The sequence below is a fragment of the Carcharodon carcharias genome, chromosome 7, assembly GCF_017639515.1.
Source record: "Carcharodon carcharias isolate sCarCar2 chromosome 7, sCarCar2.pri, whole genome shotgun sequence".
Classification (NCBI taxonomy): Eukaryota; Metazoa; Chordata; class Chondrichthyes; order Lamniformes; family Lamnidae; genus Carcharodon; species Carcharodon carcharias.
The window spans coordinates 167,698,751-167,717,566 of NC_054473.1; the positions used below are offsets into that span (position 1 = coordinate 167,698,751).

Genomic DNA, 18,816 nt, shown 5'->3' on the forward strand with positions numbered 1-18,816 from the left:
TACAAGAGCAGGTCAGAGGCTGCAAATTCTACAGTGAGTAACTCAATTCCTGACTCTCCAAAGTCTGTCCACCAACTAGAAGGCGCAAGTCAGGAGTGTGATAGAATACTCTCCACTTGCCTGGATGAGTGCAACTCCAACAACACACAAGAAGCTCAACATCATCCAGGACAAAGCAGCCCACTTGAACAGCATCCCATTTAATTCCTTTAACATCCACTTCCTCCACCACTGATGTACGGTGGCAACAGTGTATACACCATCTACAGGGTGCACTGAAGCAACTCACAAGGCTCCTTTGACAGCACTTTCCAAACTAGCATCTCTGCCACCTAAAATGACAAGGGCAGCAGGCATACGGAAACAACACCACCTGCAAATTTCCCTCCAAGCCACACATCATTCTGACTTGGAACTATATTGTGTTCCCTCACTGTTGTGAGGTTGAAATCCTTGAACTCCCTCCCTAACAGCACTGTGGGTGTAACTACTTCATATGGTCTGCAGTGGTTCAAGGAGGTGGCTCACTACCACCTGCTCAAAGGCTATTCGGGATGGACAATATAAGTGCTGGCCGAGCCAGCGATGCCCGCAAAAGCAAATAAAATGAGCTGAATGGGCGTGTTTGGCGATATAAGCATTCTAGCTCTGTGCAATATTGAGTCTTGTCTGACAGTTGTACTTGGATAACCTGTAATTTCCTTTGCTAAGCATAGGACAGACTGAAGGTATCATCTTCAGCCCCTGCTATGAACATTACACTCTTACATCTGACGCATCACCTTTCTCAGCCACTGGGCAGAATTTTTCGCTAGGACGGATGGGCGTATGCCCAGCCCACCCAAGTGTAAAATAGCGCATGGTGACATCGGGCAAGTGTCCTGATGTCATTGTGCACTTGTGAAATATTTCGGTCAGCAGGTGTGCACTAAACTCAAGCGTGCCTGCCGACAACTAAGAGGCCAATTAAGCACATTAACGGCACAATTAACTGGGATTTTTCGTTGCCCGTCCAACGTTACGGTTGGCGGGTGGGCGAATTGGCCAGGCGGCCTTAGCATTTTTTAAGAAACCCCGTCCATGGGCGGGATGAGGTTTCTGTGATAAATAAAAGTAATTCTCTGTGGACAGTGTTTTCATTACCTACATTTTCAGGTGACTGATTATGAAGCTCGGACACTTTTTTCCGGTTTCTGTGACCTTTATTTTAGGTTGTTCAGGTTTTCAGCTCCCTGAGGTATCTCTCTGCCTTCAGGGAGCTTTCTGTGAGCGTTTGCCCACGCTGACTACAACGTTCGCACTCCTCTTGCCCCCCCACCCCCACCCCGGCAGCGCTGAGCCTTTCAGTGCGTGTTTCATGCTGGCTGGCCGTTAATTGGCTAGTCAGTGTAAAATCGCAGCCAGGGGCCGGTCATGGTCGGCGGTCCGTTCCCCAGCCGCTCCCAGGCCCGCTAATCGAGCCCGCATGCCAACCTAAAAATCCTGCCCACTGTCTCAGCTTAATCCAGACTTTCTGCAAACTCAGCATCCTATTTGATAGTGAGTAGAGCTTCCAGACCTATGTCCTTTTCATTACAAATACTGCCTACTCTCACCCCTTTAGCAGCAGTTGCATTGTCCCCTGCCTCAGCCCATCAGGCACTGAACCCCCATTAATGTCTTTATCGCATCCACTTTGCAGTGCTTTCCAGTTTGGCCTCCCTTTGTCCTTTTGTAAAATCTAGTTCATCCAAAACTCTGCTGCCCGTATCCCATCCCTTACCATATCCTGCTTACTTACTTTTTGACTGGTATCAATTCCTGTTTCCGCAAAGCCTCAAATTTAAAATGATTATCCTTATGTTTAAATCCCATGTTGGTCTCACTGATCCCTACCTCCAACCTAGCAACCCCCATCCCTGATATCTCTGTTTCTCTGCTTCTCATGTATCCCTCACTCCCTCTACCCCCACCATTGGTGGCCCTGCTTTCAGCCATCCAGACCTCATACCTTAAAATTCCTTTCTTCAATCCTTCTGCATCCACACTACCTTCTCTTCTTCAAGTATCTTCATTGGCTCAGCATCTAATCTCTTGATTATGCCTCATGAAGCACTTTGCAGTATTCTTCAACATTATAAACTCATAATATGCAAGCTCTTAGATTATTTACACTTGTGTGTCAGCGCAGGTTGAATTGTTTAGAAATGCAATGCAATAGCTCACTTTTTTCCTGTTTACATTGCTACGTGCCACTACCTTAATTGGTATAATTGCAAGTCTCTAAGTGCAGTGGAACCTTAATTATCTCTGCTCCCATTATCCAGATTTCAATCATCTGTGAGAAGTTTGTGAATAACGGAGAGCAGCGAAGTTGTGGCTGCCAGCATTTTTTTTTATCTTCACTCACCAGCATAGTACTGTTCCTTCTCAGAAGATCAGCTGACTGCTAACTCAAAGCTTTGAATTTTCTGTCCTTGAATTGATACCAACCCAGGTCACTTTACCAGCTGACATCATAATTAGCATCCACATTGCTCTTTAAGTCCTCCTTTGAAGTTTGCAGCTCTGCACACTTTGATTTGACGCTCTCCCACCAGCGGGTTTGAAGGCTGGGGGGCACGTAAAACACACCAGATGGCTTTGCCGCCGCCTACCTGCCTGTCCGCAACCTGTCTGAAATTTTACATTGGTGGGGGATGTGTTGGGTGGCCTGCCCGCCCTTGGACCTTTGAGACCCTTGAGCAGCCAATTAATCACCCTGCCCCTGCCAGTGTTTTACCCACAGTGGGGGGTAGTCCACGTCATGTGAGAAACTCAACAGCTTTAGCTGCGCAGGTTGGTGTTGGGCAAGGCGGGGGTGTTGGTGGAACCTCCTTTGTGGGTTCCCTTGGTCAATTGGTTCCCTCCCCTTAAGATCGCAACCTCCCCCCTTAACCCTCCCCTAGTGTTTTGAACCCAGGCACCCCCCCCACCGCCACCTCCTTAACCCCTCACTGAGATCCCTACACCAGAATTACCTTGGCTCCTATACTGCACCACTCCTGGCTGGCACTGCGGGGAGTACAGAGCTGTTGGCCATCTGATGCAAATCATGTTTAACTGACTAGCATGAGTATTTTGGAGGAGGTGTCAGAGAAAGGGTTGATGAGGGTAATATGCTTAATACTCTGTGCATGGACTCCCAAGAAGTGTTTGATAAAGTGCCACATAACAGGCTTGTGAGCAGAATTGGGGCTCATGGAATAAAAGTAAAGTAGCAACATCCATACAAAATCAGTTGAGTGACAGGAAACAGAGTAGTGGTGAATGGTGGATTCCCCAGGGTTCAGTGTTTGGGCCCCTGCTGCTCTTGGTATATATTAATGACCTAGACAATTTCAAAATGAAAGTGTTGTGAACCATGAGAAGGATAGTGTTAAACTTCAAATGGACAAAGGCTGGTGGACATAGAGCAGATGAAATTTTATGCGGAGAAGTGTTAAATGATTCATTTTGTTATTAAGAATGGTGAGAGGCAATATAAAATAAAGGATAAAATTTTAAAGGGGGTGCATGAGCAGAGGGACTTGGGGTAATACGTGCAAAAATTATTGAATGGGCAGCGTAGGTTGAGGGAACGGTTGATCAAGCATACTGGATCCTGGGATTTATAAATCGAGGCACAGAATACAAAAGCAAGGAGGTTTTGATAAACCTGTATAAAACTTTGGTTCGGCCTCAACTGGAGTATTGTTCCAGTTCTGGGTACCCCACTTTACAAAGGATGTGAAAGCTTTGGTGAGAATGCAATAAAGATTCACAAGAATGGTTCAAGGGATGAGGAACTTCGATTATGTGGATAGATTGGAGAAGCTGAGGCTGTTTTCGTTGAAGAAGAGATGGCTGAGAGGAGATTTGATAGAGCTGTTCAAAACCACGAGAGGTCTGGACAAAGTATAATAGGGAGAAACTGTTCCCATTGGTAGAAGGAGCAAGAACCAGAGGACATCAACTTAGGGTGATTGGGGAAAGAAACAATGTTGACATGAGGGAAACCTTTTTTATGCAGCGAGTGACTAGGATCTGGAATGCGCTGCCTGAGAGTGCGGTGCAGGCAGATTCAACTGAGATTTTCAAAAGAGAAATGGATAATTTTCTGAAGAGAAGAATAAATTTCATGGATAAGACAGGGGAGCGGAACTAGGCGAGTTGCTCTTGAAAGGAGTCTGCACAGACGTGACAGGCCAAATGGCCTCCTTCTGTGCTGTAACCATTCTATGATTATTGCGATGTGCTTGACAAGTAAGTTGCTATTCAGAAAAATGGATCATGTGAAAATTTGCTCAGAGAGAAGCCAATAAGAAAAAAAGCTGCAGCATGCTTTCCCTCTGCAACAGCACCATTGGATATTCGTAAATGCCCTTTGAGCACAATTGCTGTCAAATAGCCAAGCACGCCAAATCTGGCAACTTGGTCATGATGAATTTAAATACTCAGTATACACGACAGTGTTGGAGATGGAGGTTGCTAAGGCAACATACTCATAGTTGCCACCCATATTTTAGAAGTTTTGTTCTTGGCAGGGTACCAGGTGGATACCAAGGGACTGAGAATTGGTTGTCTTCAAAAAATTGACATTGCTTGTCTCTGAGGTGAACAATGATGGAGGTTGGCAATTGGAAGCAGTAGAGAAATCTAAAAACCATTCAATCCGTTTCCCATCTGAAGGATATGCACCATGTACAAATGTGCAACTTGGTTGGAAGAAGCAAACTATGAAGAGAAAAAAACCCAGAATCAAAATGTTCACTTCATCCTTTATTTTTCAATTAACAAATAATTGAAATTTTAAAAACAATTGTGTTTACTTGTGCACTTGAAATTTGAAAAAAAGATAAAGGTAAGAAAAAGCAAAACAGTGAGAAACTAATTAATTCATAGGGAAAAGCTTTGCAAATGTTATTGTTTTATGATGCTAGCTTCAAAAGTTTAATTTAATTTGATTACGAATTGTATTTCCAGCAGTGCCCCAAGTGTTGAAAGATCTGAATTAAAAACTAATGATGAATTAGAACTCTTAGACTGTCAAAGAAATCATGGATCCACCACACCTACTCACAAGAGTTATTAAGAATGACTAATGAATGCTATCATGTCTAAATTATGTATCAAAATTACTCAAAGAAAAGTTTGTTTAATGAAGACTTCGTTTCTCTGTAATGGGAGTTCGGCATTTCTTCTGGTTGCTATAACGCACAGCTCAATACTTTTTTATGGGCAGAATTTAGCCCTTGTTGGGTGGGCTCAGTGGGGGCAGTCAGGAAGCCAATTAAGGCCCGCCCAGCGTGAAACACGAGCGGCAGTGTTCAGCGGTGCCTGTGTTGCGGGTAGGGGGCATAAGGGCAAGTGGGGCGAGCGTGACCATCGAGAATGCGCACGAGTGCATGCTTGCAAATCTCTCTAAGGCGCAGAGCTGCCTCAGGGAGATGAAGAGTTCTCAGAAAAATAAATCAAGGCACGTAAACTATAATAAAACATGTCCCCTCATGTGGATGAGGTTTCCTAAAAGATGCAAAGGCCGCTTGGTTTTTTCAACTGCCTGCCAACCGTAAGGTTGGATGGGCAGCAAAAAATGTAAGCTAATTACAACTTTAGTGGCCTTAACAGGCCTTTTAATTGTCGGCGGGCACTCTGCTGATTCCTGCATGTGCCTGCCAACTGAAATATCATGCAACTGCGCGTTGACGTCAGGACATGTGTCATTTTATGCTCGAGCAGGTCAGGTGCGTGCCCACTGAGGTAAAAATTATACCCATATGTAAAAGCAGAAAAGTATGACTTTCTTGATTTGGAAACAAATATCTTTTAAGAAGCAAATGAAGGATCTTGGACGAAATTCATCAGTGGTTGTTACCTAAATGAGTTTATATACATGTTGCACTTTAGGCCCAGTGAGAAGAACAAGACATGGCTCAAGGGCTCAAAACACAATTAAAACACTTAAAAATGTAAAGACAGAAACAGAATTGGAACTGATTTAACAAACTAAAATTATTTTCTATTCAAATTTTATTCTATTCTATTCTATTCGATTAAAATTTATCACGTATTAAAATAAATTGCAACTGAAATTTTATAAGCGCCTTGTTAAAGTCGCAACTGAAGTATTGTGAATAGTTTTGGTCTCCTTATCTGTGGGCAGAGTTTTTGCGTCAGCGTGCGGATGAGTAAAATGATGCACCATGCTGTCGGGCGTGCTTCCCAATGTCATTGTGCATCATTGCAATATTACTTTCGGCGGGCACATAGCCGATTCAGAAATGTGAACTGCCTGTTAAGGCCATTAAGAAAGCAATTATTGCCATTAGTAACACTGCCTGTTCAACCTTAAGGTTGGCGGGCAGGCAAAGAGCCTATGCGGCCCTCACATTTTTCAGCCACAAGCGGGATGAGCTTTCCTGAAGCTTTTATTAAATAAATAAATAAATACATTTTCGTTAATATAAAAACATGTCCCAACTCATGTGGCACAGTCACATTAGGGGTCATATTTTAAATCATTTATTCTATTATTTTAATATCCATTCAATCTGCCTGAGGCAAGGAGCTGCCTCAGGGAGGTTGCAGCACTCTTTCGCACACCTGACTAATCCCTGGGATGGAGGGATTGTTTTATGAGGAGAGATTGAGGAAACTGGGCCTGTATTCTTTAGAGTTTTGAAAAATGAGATTTGATCTCATTGAAACTTACAAAATTCTTACAGGACGTGGCAGGGAAGATGTATGTGGGTCGTTACCCTGGCTCGAACTAGTCTAGAACCAGAGGACCCAGTCTCAGAATAAGGGGCAAGCCCATTTAGGACTGAGTTGAGGAGGAATTTCTTCACTCAGAGGTTGGTGAATCTTTGGAATTCTCTATCTCAGAGGGCAGTGGAAGCTCAATCATTGAGCATGTTCAAGACAAAAATTGATAGGTTTCTGGATACTAATGACAACAAGGAATATGAAGATAGTGAGGGAAAGTGGCGGTGCGGTACATAATGAACCATGATCTAATTGAATGGCTGAACAGGCTCGACAGGCCAAATGGTCTACTCCTCCTATGTTCCTAAATAAAACTAAGCGCACAATGATTACCTAAGGAGAATATGCATGTAAAATAACATTTAAATATCTTTGAGATTGCCAGCTATACTTGTCAAGGAGTCAATTCTTTCATCATTCTATGTAAAACATTGTTCAAAGACTTAGCAACTTTGGTGAAATCTAGTGGTACTCTCCTGTAAGAATCAGACAATTGATGAAAGAAAGAACACATCTAGAAGTTTACGTAGCTACATTTTCAAGTTCCATCCTAGACTCAGTGCATGACAAAGAAAAATCCAAAATTTATCAGCTGGCGTTAGATACTCCCACCTTTTCATGGTAAAATGAGTACTGAACAAGTGAATGCATATTGAAAGACATAAGGAATGAAAAAAAACAAAAAAAACTGCGGATGCTGGAAATCCAAAACAAAAACAGAATTACCTGGAAAAACTCAGCAGGTCTGGCAGCATTGGCGGAGAAGAAAAGAGTTGACGTTTCGAGTCCTCATGACCCTTCAGCAGAACTGGTTGAATCCAAGGAGAGGGGTGAAATATAAGCTGATTTAAGGTGTTGGGTGGGGGGAGAGAAGTGGAGGGGGGTGGTGTGGTTGTAGGAACAAGCAAGCAGTGATAGGAGCAGATAATCAAAAGATGTCACAGACAAAAGAACACAGAGGCGTTGAAGTTGGTGATATTATCTAAACAAATGTGCTAATTAAGAATGGATGGTAGGGCACTCAAGGTATAACTCTAGTGGGGGTGGGGGGCATAAAAGATTTAAAAATAATGGAAATAGGTGGGAAAAGAAAAATCTATATAAATTATTGGAAAAAACAAAAGGAAGGGGGAAGAAACAGAAAGAGCGTGGGGATGGAGGAGGGAGGTCAAGATCTAAAGTTGTTGAATTCAATATTCAGTCCGGAAGGCTGTAAAGTGCCTAGTCGGAAGATGAGGTGCTGTTCCTCCAGTTTGCGTTGGGCTTCACTGGAACAATGCAGCAAGCCAAGGACAGACATGTGGGCAAGAGAGCAGGGTGGAGTGTTAAAATGGCAAGTGACAGGGAGGTTTGGGTCATTCTTGTGGACAGACCACAGGTGTTCTGCAAAGCGGTCGCCCAGTTTACGTTCACTCAGTTCTGTTGAAGGGTCAAGCGGACTCAAAACGTCAACTCTTTTCTTCTCCGCCGATGCTGCCAGACCTGCTGAGTTTTTCCAGGTAATTCTGTTTTTGATAAGGAATGAAAAGCTACTTCAGTGATAGTGCCTTGGACACTAGAAATGCAATAAGCATAAAGCATGCATTATCAATCCTACAATGATTTATTTAATTTAGGGTAAGACAATGAACAAATATCCAGACCTAACTCTGAGAAGAGGTTCCTTTTTCTGACAAAGCTTTCACAGAAAAGTGTAATAGTTTTAATACTAAAAGAAAAAAGATCCAAAATGGCCAAAATAGTAAAAGACATGATCAAATTAGCATGTTGGTCACCAATTTTTACTTCAATAAAGTTAACATAAGGGTGGTGTGAACAGTGGTAGATTCTCTATCTCTTATGCCAAAGATTGCATTGATGTTTGTTTGCACTCTGATATTCAGTTTACATTGCATTCAGCTGGAACATTACTTTGTAATAATAGTTGTCAATTTAAAAATATTTTTGTATTGAAAAACTCTAGAAACAAAGTATAATCCATTCATGTCAGGCTAGATTGATTTGATACCCCAACTGGAGTACATTATGCAATCCAAGCTAGAGCTATTATTTCCAATATTAATGAATCATTGTCTTTTTGTTGTACCGTAACTATTTGTAGAATGATTATTAGCAACGATTCACACAGAAAAATACAACATACTAATTCCTTCTGTGGATTGATAATTAAGGACCGGATTTTCGCCAACAAGGTGAGAAGTTTAAGGTGGAAAATTTCCCAACTTGGCTGGTCTGTCTCCATACAAAATGGCCCCCACATGCTCCTGGGAGGGGAGATGGGACCAAGTCAGGCCTGTTGATCCTGGAAACAGTTTGGAAGTTGCCTCAGTTCTCTGGGATTTTGACCCAGTTGTATTTAAGGCTGATAGACCCTTTACCCCTCACACTCCTTCATCCCTCACCCACTCGCCATGTGGCCTCCATGACCCTCCATCCCCCTCTAGGCCCCCTCATAACTCCCTTGGCCCCTCATATTCCCCTGCATCCTCCATGCCCACTTACCTAGTATGCACTATGCCATATAATAACCATGGCAAGTCTTGAAATGCCCATGAAAAGTACATCTATTCAGAAAGCTGCTTTGAAAAACTGCTGCTCTTGCACCCTTATATAAAGTGTCAATCAGGCACTGCTATTCATAGTTTCAATAACAAAAGCTTTACCCCATTTCGCACCTCCTAATCTTGTCCAAATAAGCATACAGACGTTGAAAAAAGAATCATAGAAAGAATAACTTATTATAACCTCACAAAGATGTTAATCAAAGCCAACACTCCATTCAAGCTGTGTAAACAGGCTCCTGATGTGCTGATCCATTAGTGAGTCTTGGAGCTCAACCAAATCATTCATTTTGAGGCTAGCTGGCAACTATATCAACAGAAGTAGATGGGCCAGATATCTGTATCTCCTGGCCCCATTATGAATGTTTGGCTGGGCTCCAAGTCTCACTAATGGATCAGCTCAACAATCACCTTGTATATTGTCAGAATAATCCTCTTTTGTTTGGTATAAATTAGTATGTGTCTGAAATACTCTTGCTAATAAAATTTAAAAACAATGCCCAAGCTGTAAATATGTTTGACTATTACATCAGCAATGTTAGTCTCTCAAACAAAATACCTGTTGTGGTTTTCTTAAGAGGCAGTTTGTACGTATAAACACACAATATTACTAATTAGTCAAATTAAAGTGACATTCATGTTAAATTGCTGCTAAAATGAACGGGACTAACCAACTAAGAACTGCTGGAGTTTCTGTGAGGAAGACATAGGCCGGAATTATATGGCCCTGTTGAGGCAGGGACCGGGCCGTAAAATGCGGTCAGCCATTCTAAACTCCATTGACTTTGGCGGGAATGTAAAATCCCGGCCACGGTTCTGCTGATTTCCACTGTTTTAAATCAGAAATGCTTATATGAAATTTTTGGAATTAGCAATCACTTTCCAACAGCATCAAAAATCTGACACTCCTTATAAATGTATCAATTCAAAAACATTGAAAGTACAGTGGGAAATGGCCTTGTATAAGTGTACCCAGAGTAACTCCTTTACTCCTGTTTTGAACAACAGCTTGTATTTATGTAGCACCTTTAATTTAATAATATGGTCCAAGGCGCTTCACAGGAGGATTACAAAGCAAAATTTGACACCCAGCCACATAACGAGATATTAGGGCAGATGACTGATAAGTTAGTCAAAGAGGTAGGTTTTTAGGCATGCTTTGAAGGAGGGAAAAGAGGTAGACAGATTTAGGGAGGAAATTCCAGAGCTTGTGCCCTTGGTAGTTGAAGGTATGGCTACCAATGTTGAAGCAGTTAAAATCAGGGATGCTCAAGAGACTAACTTGGGCAGTGCTTTTAACCCAGAGTGTTGTGGGGCTTGAGATTTGAAAGCAGTTTGAGGGGAAAAAAGTGCAAAATGCACTTGAACCTTCAGAGGTGTGCCCCCCTTAAAAATTTTTGATACTTCAGTTGAAGTATTTTTCATGTATTTTGAAGTGTGCAATGAACATGAGCATTGTGTTTTTTAATCAAACAAATGAAAAGATATTTGCTCAATTTTATGGAAAATTACTGCCAATTTGTCATATGGAAATTAGTTTTCCTTTTATATTTTAAAACTGCTCCCTTCCAGCAATTGCAGATAATCTAATACTGGAGGGAAAAAAACATGCTGTGATGGATCTTGATTTCAGCCTAATGAAGGAGCAGGCCGGGCATGTAGAGTTATATGTTTAGTAAGAAAAGTTTACAAAAGATGTAATATAATAGTGACGAACAGAGAAATCTGAATCAGAATTTGTTGTTATAAAGGGTAATTGACCTTGATTGTGGAAAATCTAGTGCCAACATTAAAGATGTAATAGCAATGCAAATTGGGGTTGTCCCGGTCTCATTATATTCCCATAAAATTTATCAGGAAGATTAAAGGTAGCTTAGAATATGGACACTCTAACTTGACAAAATAGACTCCAGAGGGCCTGGTGGCTACTTTTGTGGCTTTGATACAGTCAAAACCTTAACGTGCCTTGAAAAAGTCATTAAAATGTAAATGTCCTTGGAGTGCTTTCCATTGAAGAGACTTAAAGGTAGAATGATTTTTAGGCTTGCTGGCCCTGGGAAGATGGAATTACAAATAAAGACATTTTGGAGGCTATTCATGGCTGAAATATTGATGGGTAATCAAATATCCCCCATTGTCTGGCAAATTGCTCAGCCATCAATCCATTGTGTGGACAATGTAAAACATTGATACTGTTGCCACATGACAGAAACTGGCGTGTAATAGGAACTACCTGGAAGTAACTTATTAGTAAGGACAGGCCAGGGCAAATCCTCAGAGAAGGACCTCAGAGGGAATACATCTCGCGCTAAGAAGAAAAGAACCCTGCCTCAAAAAAATCATCTCAGGCAGAGAACTGAAGCTTTCTTGTACCTGTGGATTGTAATTTTAACTATAGGGGCTCGACCACATCTTTTGACAGGAGAAACCTGAAACCTACTGTTGCTTGGTGTGCCAGTGTGAATTCATCACCCGGACCTTTCGGCTTTCGTTTCATTTTATCTTCAGTTGACTGAAAGGGAATTTCAAGGCCTGAAATGCTTTTGGCAAACTTCTTGAAGAAACAGAATAGCACTGAATTTTGAAACTTTTAGTAACCTATGTGCGTGTTGCATCTTTGGAAATCATCTTTTCTTGTGTGTATTTGTGTCTGTGAGTGAGGAGGGGATGTTTCCATACATTTCTGGGTGTTGTGAGAAATAAACTTTTATCCTTTCTTTTGATTTATACTTACAAGAAAGCCTGTTATGTGTCTGTTTTTAAAAGGCACAGCATTCAAGGGGTTAAAACGTTCCTTCTGAAAAATACATCTTGTTGCACTCAGTCAAGAGATGGGAAAAGGGGGATATTATTCCAAATCTCTCCCCTGTCTGTAACACTGTTCTAGTCAAGTTTCCAGCATTTTGGTGGACTTCTCTCAAAGTTACTGCTTTGGATTTTTGGGCTTCCCATGTATATCTATACATTGTGCTTAATTTTTTTTTCGCTTGCTATTATTTAAATATAAATAAAGTAATTAGCCTAGATACTGCCATGTTCTATATTAGCATGCAAACACTTAACATGTCGAAACATAGAAAAATACAGGACTGGAAAGAAATATACAGACGTCGGACTGGGCACAAAACTAATAATCCTCAAATGCCCACTCTCTCAAATATCCATCCAATTCACCATATCTTCTGTCTTTTTTGTATTCCTGGGCAATCTACTTCATATGCTTACCACCCTCTGTGCAAAGCAATGGAATTTAAACTATCTGAGTATGTCACACTCTTTTTGCTGCAGTCTGTGCTCCTTATTTCTAGATTAGTGGTAATCTCACTCATTCACCATTGTTTTGTGTGCTATTTTAACAAGGACATGGTTGTGTTTATTTTAAAGGGCGGGATCCAACTATGCTAAAAGACTCAAAAGCTATAAATTATATTTTCTTTCATTGCAGTTACGGTTTATGGGACCTTGCTGTGGACAACTGCATACTAAATGTGCATACATGTAGCAGTGATCATATTTCAAAAAAGTAAATAAATGGTTATGAAGCATTTTGAAGTGCCCTTAGGCCATGACAATAATAAGAAGGGAATATAAGAGAGAATGATTATTTATGCCTAGATATGGAAGCAGTGTTGAGTTTTTGCTGAACTACAGCTTTGCTCAGAGATTAGAGTTGTCCAGAGAAAAGACCGCTTTGGCAGGAAGAATAAAGTCAAGTTTTTTAAGGCAGATTTATCAATGGACTGAACATGAGTTCCGTTTAAGATCAGAGGAAAACAATGAGGCCAAGAATTGAACAGCAGGGGGCTAAGAGGCAATGACATTGAGAATAAAAGCAAAATGCTACGGATGCTGGAAATCTGAAATAAAAACAGAAAATGTTGGAAAAACCCAGCAGGCCTGACAGCATCTGTGGAGAGAGAAACAGTCAACGTTTCGAGTCCATATGACTTCTTCAGAGCTGACAGTGACATGCAGAAAATTGCTCCTGTACTCTCATGAACTCAAAATTCTGTAACCTAGCTAATTCTGATTGGGTCACAACTTTGGCAGGCTCAGCCTTCATTGGCTATGTAGATGTGCTCCTGATCCAGCTGGGCTTCCAGGGATCATTAATCAGGATCCCTGACTTGAATCGAGGAATCATCATGAATTGCTGTAGTATCGCAATGCCTGTTACAGGAAAGGTGCAAAACAACCTCTGATCTGCTGTGCAAACTTCATTTTTTGAGATAGAGATTGTGAACGCCATCCCCCAACCTCCACCCTGGGATATATACATTGGCACACTCTGCAAGCAATTGTACAGGTTCCTTCGCTTTACATAACGAAGAAAATCTGAGGACGGAGCACCTCTTCTAATATTGGACATCAGGTCTTGCAATCAAACTTCTATCAAGGGAAATGGTGTGATATTTATCAAAGATTGTATTTCTGTTCTTTTAAATATGCCTTGTATGTACCCAGGCTAGAACTAGGCTGTTATTTACACTGCTAGGTTTGCTCTCCAGTAAGTGGGTGATGTGGTGGCCAGGGATTGGGGGAGGGGGGGTTGGGGGGGATCGAATGGAAAAGACTTGGCAGAATACACCTCCAAGCACACTTCCAACCTCACTCACCTCCAGCCTGCTGTGAAAGTGCCAGTGTGGTGTGGGGGTGGTGGGTGGAGGGGTAATGTAGAAGGTTGGAGGTTGTGGTGCAGAAAATCTCAGCCGATAGGCTCATTTCGGCAATATTCATTTTTAATTGGTTTCAGTTCCTGCTGTGATACAATCACTCCACGTGATATCAAGAAATGGCTGAAGGCATTGCATACTGCAAAGGCTATGGGCCCTGAAAATATTTCAGCAATAGTACTGAAGACTTGTGCTCCAGAACTTGCCGCACCCCTAGCCAAGCTGTTCTCATACAGCTACAACACTGACATCCAACCGGTTATGTGGAAAATTGCCCAGGTATGTCCTGTACACAAAAAGCAGGACAAATCCACCCCGGCCAATTACCACTCCATCAGTCTACCCTCAATCATCAGTAATGCAATGGAAGGAGTCATTAACAGTGCTATCTAGTGGCACTTGCTTAGCAATAACCTGCTCACTGGTGCCCAGTTTGGGTTCTGCCAGGGCCAATCAGCTCCTGACCTCATTATAGCCTTGGTTCAAAAGAGCTGAACTCTCGAGGTGAGGTGAAAGTGACTCCACTCAGCATCAAGGCAGCATTTGACTGAGTGTGGCATCAAGGAGCCCTGGCAAAACTGGAGTCAATGGGAATCAAAGGGAAAACGCTCCACTGGTTGGAATCATTCCTAACAGAAAGGAAGATGGTTGTGGTTATCAGAGGTCAGTCATCTCAGCTCCAGGGGATCACTGCAGGAGTTCCTCGGGGTAGTGTCCTAGGCCCAACCATTTTCAGCTGCTTCATCAATGACCTTCCTTCCATCATAAGGTCAGAAATGGGGATGTTCGCTGACAGCACCATTTGCGACTCCTCAGATACTGAAGCAGCCCATGTCCAAATGCAGCAAGACTGTACAATAACCGGGCTTGGGCTGACAAGTGGCAAGTAACATTCGAGCCACACAAGTGACAAGCAATGACCATCTCCAACAATAGAGAATCCAAACATCGCCCCTTGTTGTTGAGTGGCATTACCATCACTGAATCCCCCACTATCAACATCCTGGGGGTTACCATTGACCAGAAACTGAACTGGACTAGCCATATAAACACCATGGCTACGAGAGCAGGCCAGAGGCTAGGAATCCTGTGACGAGCAACTCACCTCCTGACTCCCCAAAGCCTGTCCACCATCTACAAGGCTCAAGTCAGGAGTGTGATGGAATACTCCCCACTTGCCTGGATGAGTGCAGCTCCCACAACACTCGAAGCTGTACACCGTCCAGGACAAAGCAGTGCGCTTGATTGGCACCACATCCACAAACATTCATTCCCTCCACCACCGGCGCACAGTAGCAGCAGTGTGTACCATCTACAAGATGCACTTCAGAAACTCACAAAGGCTCCTTAGACAGCACCTTCCAATCCCATGACTCTACCACTTAGAAGGACAAGGGCAGCAAGATAGATGGGAACACCACCACCTAGAAGTTCCCCTCCAAGTCACTCACCATCCTGACTTGGGAATATATCACCGTTGCTTCACTGTCGCTGAGTCAAAATCCAGGAACTCATTTCTTAACAGCACTGTGGGTGTACCTACACCACATGGACTGCAGCAGTTCAAGAAGGCAGCTCACTAACACCTTCTCAAGGGCAACTAGGGATGGGCAATAAATGTTGGCTCAGCCAGCAAAGCCCACATCCCGTGAATGATTTTAAAAAGAACTCTCTTTCCCATTAACATTGCAACAAAGTTCTTCAAGAATGTAGTGACAGAGTTACAATATGGTAGTAACTCTTTTGAACTCCAAAAGGTCTATTCCAAATATTTATTAATGATTAGCATGATCTACGTCACTGGAAATGTCAAAACTAATTATTGGCAACAACTCTGAAAGAAAGGTGTGCAGAGAAGGTTGTTTTCTATTGAAAATAAAAAAAAATAGTTTATGAGGCTCCAGAAAATGATATTGTAATTCTAACCTTTGAGTACTCAATATTCTTTGCAGCTTTCAAACATTCTACATCACATATCAGAAAATTATTTGCTTTAAGGGCTCAATGAATAGTTCTTAAAGGTAAAGGGATAAAAAATATAGAATATGCCTAAGAAAATATTCTTCTGGGCAAAAAAATACAAATTTCTGATATTATAAATTTAGTTTTAATCTGCTTTGATAGATTTGCTTGATAGAACAGAGCTACCTTTTTATATTCAACATATCCAGTTTCAGCTAAGGGCTTGATTTTCCACTTTGTAGCTAAAGAATAAAGAGAGAACCTTTATATCATACTTTATCATGTCCTAAGGACATTTCAAAATGCTTCATAACCATTTGTTTACTTTTTTGGAGTATAATCACTACTATATATAAGCACACATGGTATCCAGTTGAAGGTCCCACAGTGACGGTAATGAAAGGATACAGGGCCACATTGGTGTACTAGTATAAAAGCATAAAACTGTGGATGCTGGAAATCCAAAACAAAAATAAAAATACTTGGAAAAACTCAGCAGGTCTGGCAGCATCTGCGGAGAGGAACACAGTTAACGTTTTGAGTCCATACGACTCTTCAACAGAACTAAGTAAAAATAGAAAAGCGGTGAAATATAAGCTGGTTTAAAGTGGGGGGTGGGACAGGTAGAGCTGGATAGAGGGCCAGTGATAGGTGGAGATAGCCAAAAGATGTCATAGACAAAAGGACAAAGAGGTGTTGAAGATGGTGATATTAACTAAGGAATGTGCTAAGTAAGGGTAGAAAGCAGGACAAGCAAGGTACAGATAGCCCTAGTGAGAGTGGGGGGTGAAGGGAAGGGATCGAAATAGGCTAAAAGGTAGAGATAAAACAATGGATGGAAATACATTTAAAAATAATGGAAATAGGTGGGAAAAAAAATCTATATAAATTATTGGGGAAAAAAAGGGGCATCGGAAAGGGGGTGGGGATGGAAGAGAGAGTTCATGATCTAAAATTGTTGAACTCAATATTCAGTCCAGAAGGCTGTAAAGTGCTTAGTCGGAAGATGAGCTGCTGTTCCTCCAGTTTGCATTGAGCTTCACTGGAACAATGCAGCAGGCCAAGGATGGACATGTGGGCATAAGAGCAGGGTGGAGTGTTGAAATGGCAAGCGACAGGGAGGTCTGGGTCATGCTTGCGGACAGACTGAAGGTGTTCTGCAAAGCAGTCACCCAGTCTGCGTTTGGTCTCTCCCTTTGGTGTACTATTATCTGCTTTTTGCATGTAAAGCGGGTTTAGTGCTGTGAAATGCAACAGTGCGACAGTCTGTGCCCAATCTGCATGTGCATTTGGACCACTGCTAAATTTGTCAGGCTCATTTTCCTCGGTGCCTAAAACAGGCAGTGTATGTTAATTTGGGCCCACTACCTTTAGAATGCTCCCTGTGGAGAACTGTTCACAATTTGCTGGGCAGGTACTGGGCCACTGTTCAAAGTTTTTCAGCGACCACTACAAATACTGATGAAAAGTACATTTTTTAAAATGAAGACTAAAAAGAAAAGCTACCCTTCATGTGGAACAGGAGTGTCCCACAATCTCCACATTCAGCGCTCCACCACCCCCTGCCAACACCTCCATGCCACCCCCTCCATTGTTCAAACGTCCCTTGTAAAGCTTCCCTTTGGGCTACTGCTGGCAAGGCGAGCAGAATGACGTTTTGCACCTGACCTTCACCAATAAACTGATTGGGGCACAGACAACCTGCGCAGTGTTGATTTTGAGCCCATTAACCAACCCAGACAATTTTCTGCCTCTTAATTGGTGGTATTGATTGAGGAAGGAATCCTAAGTCACTTAACTTGGAGGATTCCTTGCTGTTCATCAAATAGTCTCATGAGATTCCTATCATCCAATTAAATGTAGAGAGCCTCAATTTAGTGTCTGATGTGAAGGTCAGCATGTCTGACAATGCAGCACTTCCTGAGTACTTCAATATCAGTAAAGGTTATGTTCAGACATCCTTGACTAATGCTTGAACCTACAAATTTCTGAATTTGAGATGAGAATGTGATCAACTGAGCCAATGTTACATGCAAATTTACAGTAGAAGAAGAGTAAAATGGTCATTCACAAGGCTCAGAAAGACTTCATTCTACTTGAGAGTCTGGAAATTATTGTTGGCAGAATTAGTGGATGAAGACCTAATGTGTTTGTATGACATACTCTGCTTGTTTAACAGAGGTGTTAATGTGGTTTGATACAAGAGTGAAAGCTTGGCCTAAATAGCCAAATGGTTATGGTACTGGATTTGTAACCCTAAGATCATGAGTTCAAATCTCACAATGGCAAACTATAAAACAATGTAACTTCATCTGAAACAGATGGAAATGGGTTTTTAAGCTTGGCTTAAATAGCCAAGTGGTTATGGTACTGGGTTTGTAACCCCAAGATCAAGAGTTCAAATCTCACAATGGCAAACTATGAAACAATGTAACTTCCTCTGAATAGGAACAGATGGAAACGTGTTTGTACTCGAAAGAGTTACAATATAATCAAGAGTTCAAATCTCACAATGGCAAACTATGAAACAATGTAACTTCATCTGAAACAGATGGAAACGGGTTTGTACTCGAAAGAGCTACATAGTAATTCATTATAGTCACTGCATACAGCCACTGCTGATATAGGGGTGAAGTATTTAAAAGATTATCAAGAGTTCAAATCTCACAACGACAAAACTATGAAACAATGTAACTTCATCTGAAACAGATGGAAACGGGTTTGTACTCGAAAGAGTTACAAAAGATAAATTTGGCTTGGCCTAAGTAGCCAAGTGGTTATGGTACTGGGTTTGTAACCCCAAAATCAAGAGTTCAAATCTCACAATGGCAAACTATGAAACAATGTAACTTCAT

General features: G+C 41.8%; 1 protein-coding gene across 2 annotated transcripts in view; it reads left to right on the forward strand.

Moving 5' to 3' along the window:
* The window catches only part of cdh13 (cadherin 13, H-cadherin (heart)), a 1,064,070-nt gene that overhangs the window by 522,341 nt on the left and 522,913 nt on the right, over positions 1-18,816 (forward strand). The gene's annotated exons all lie outside the window — the stretch shown is intronic.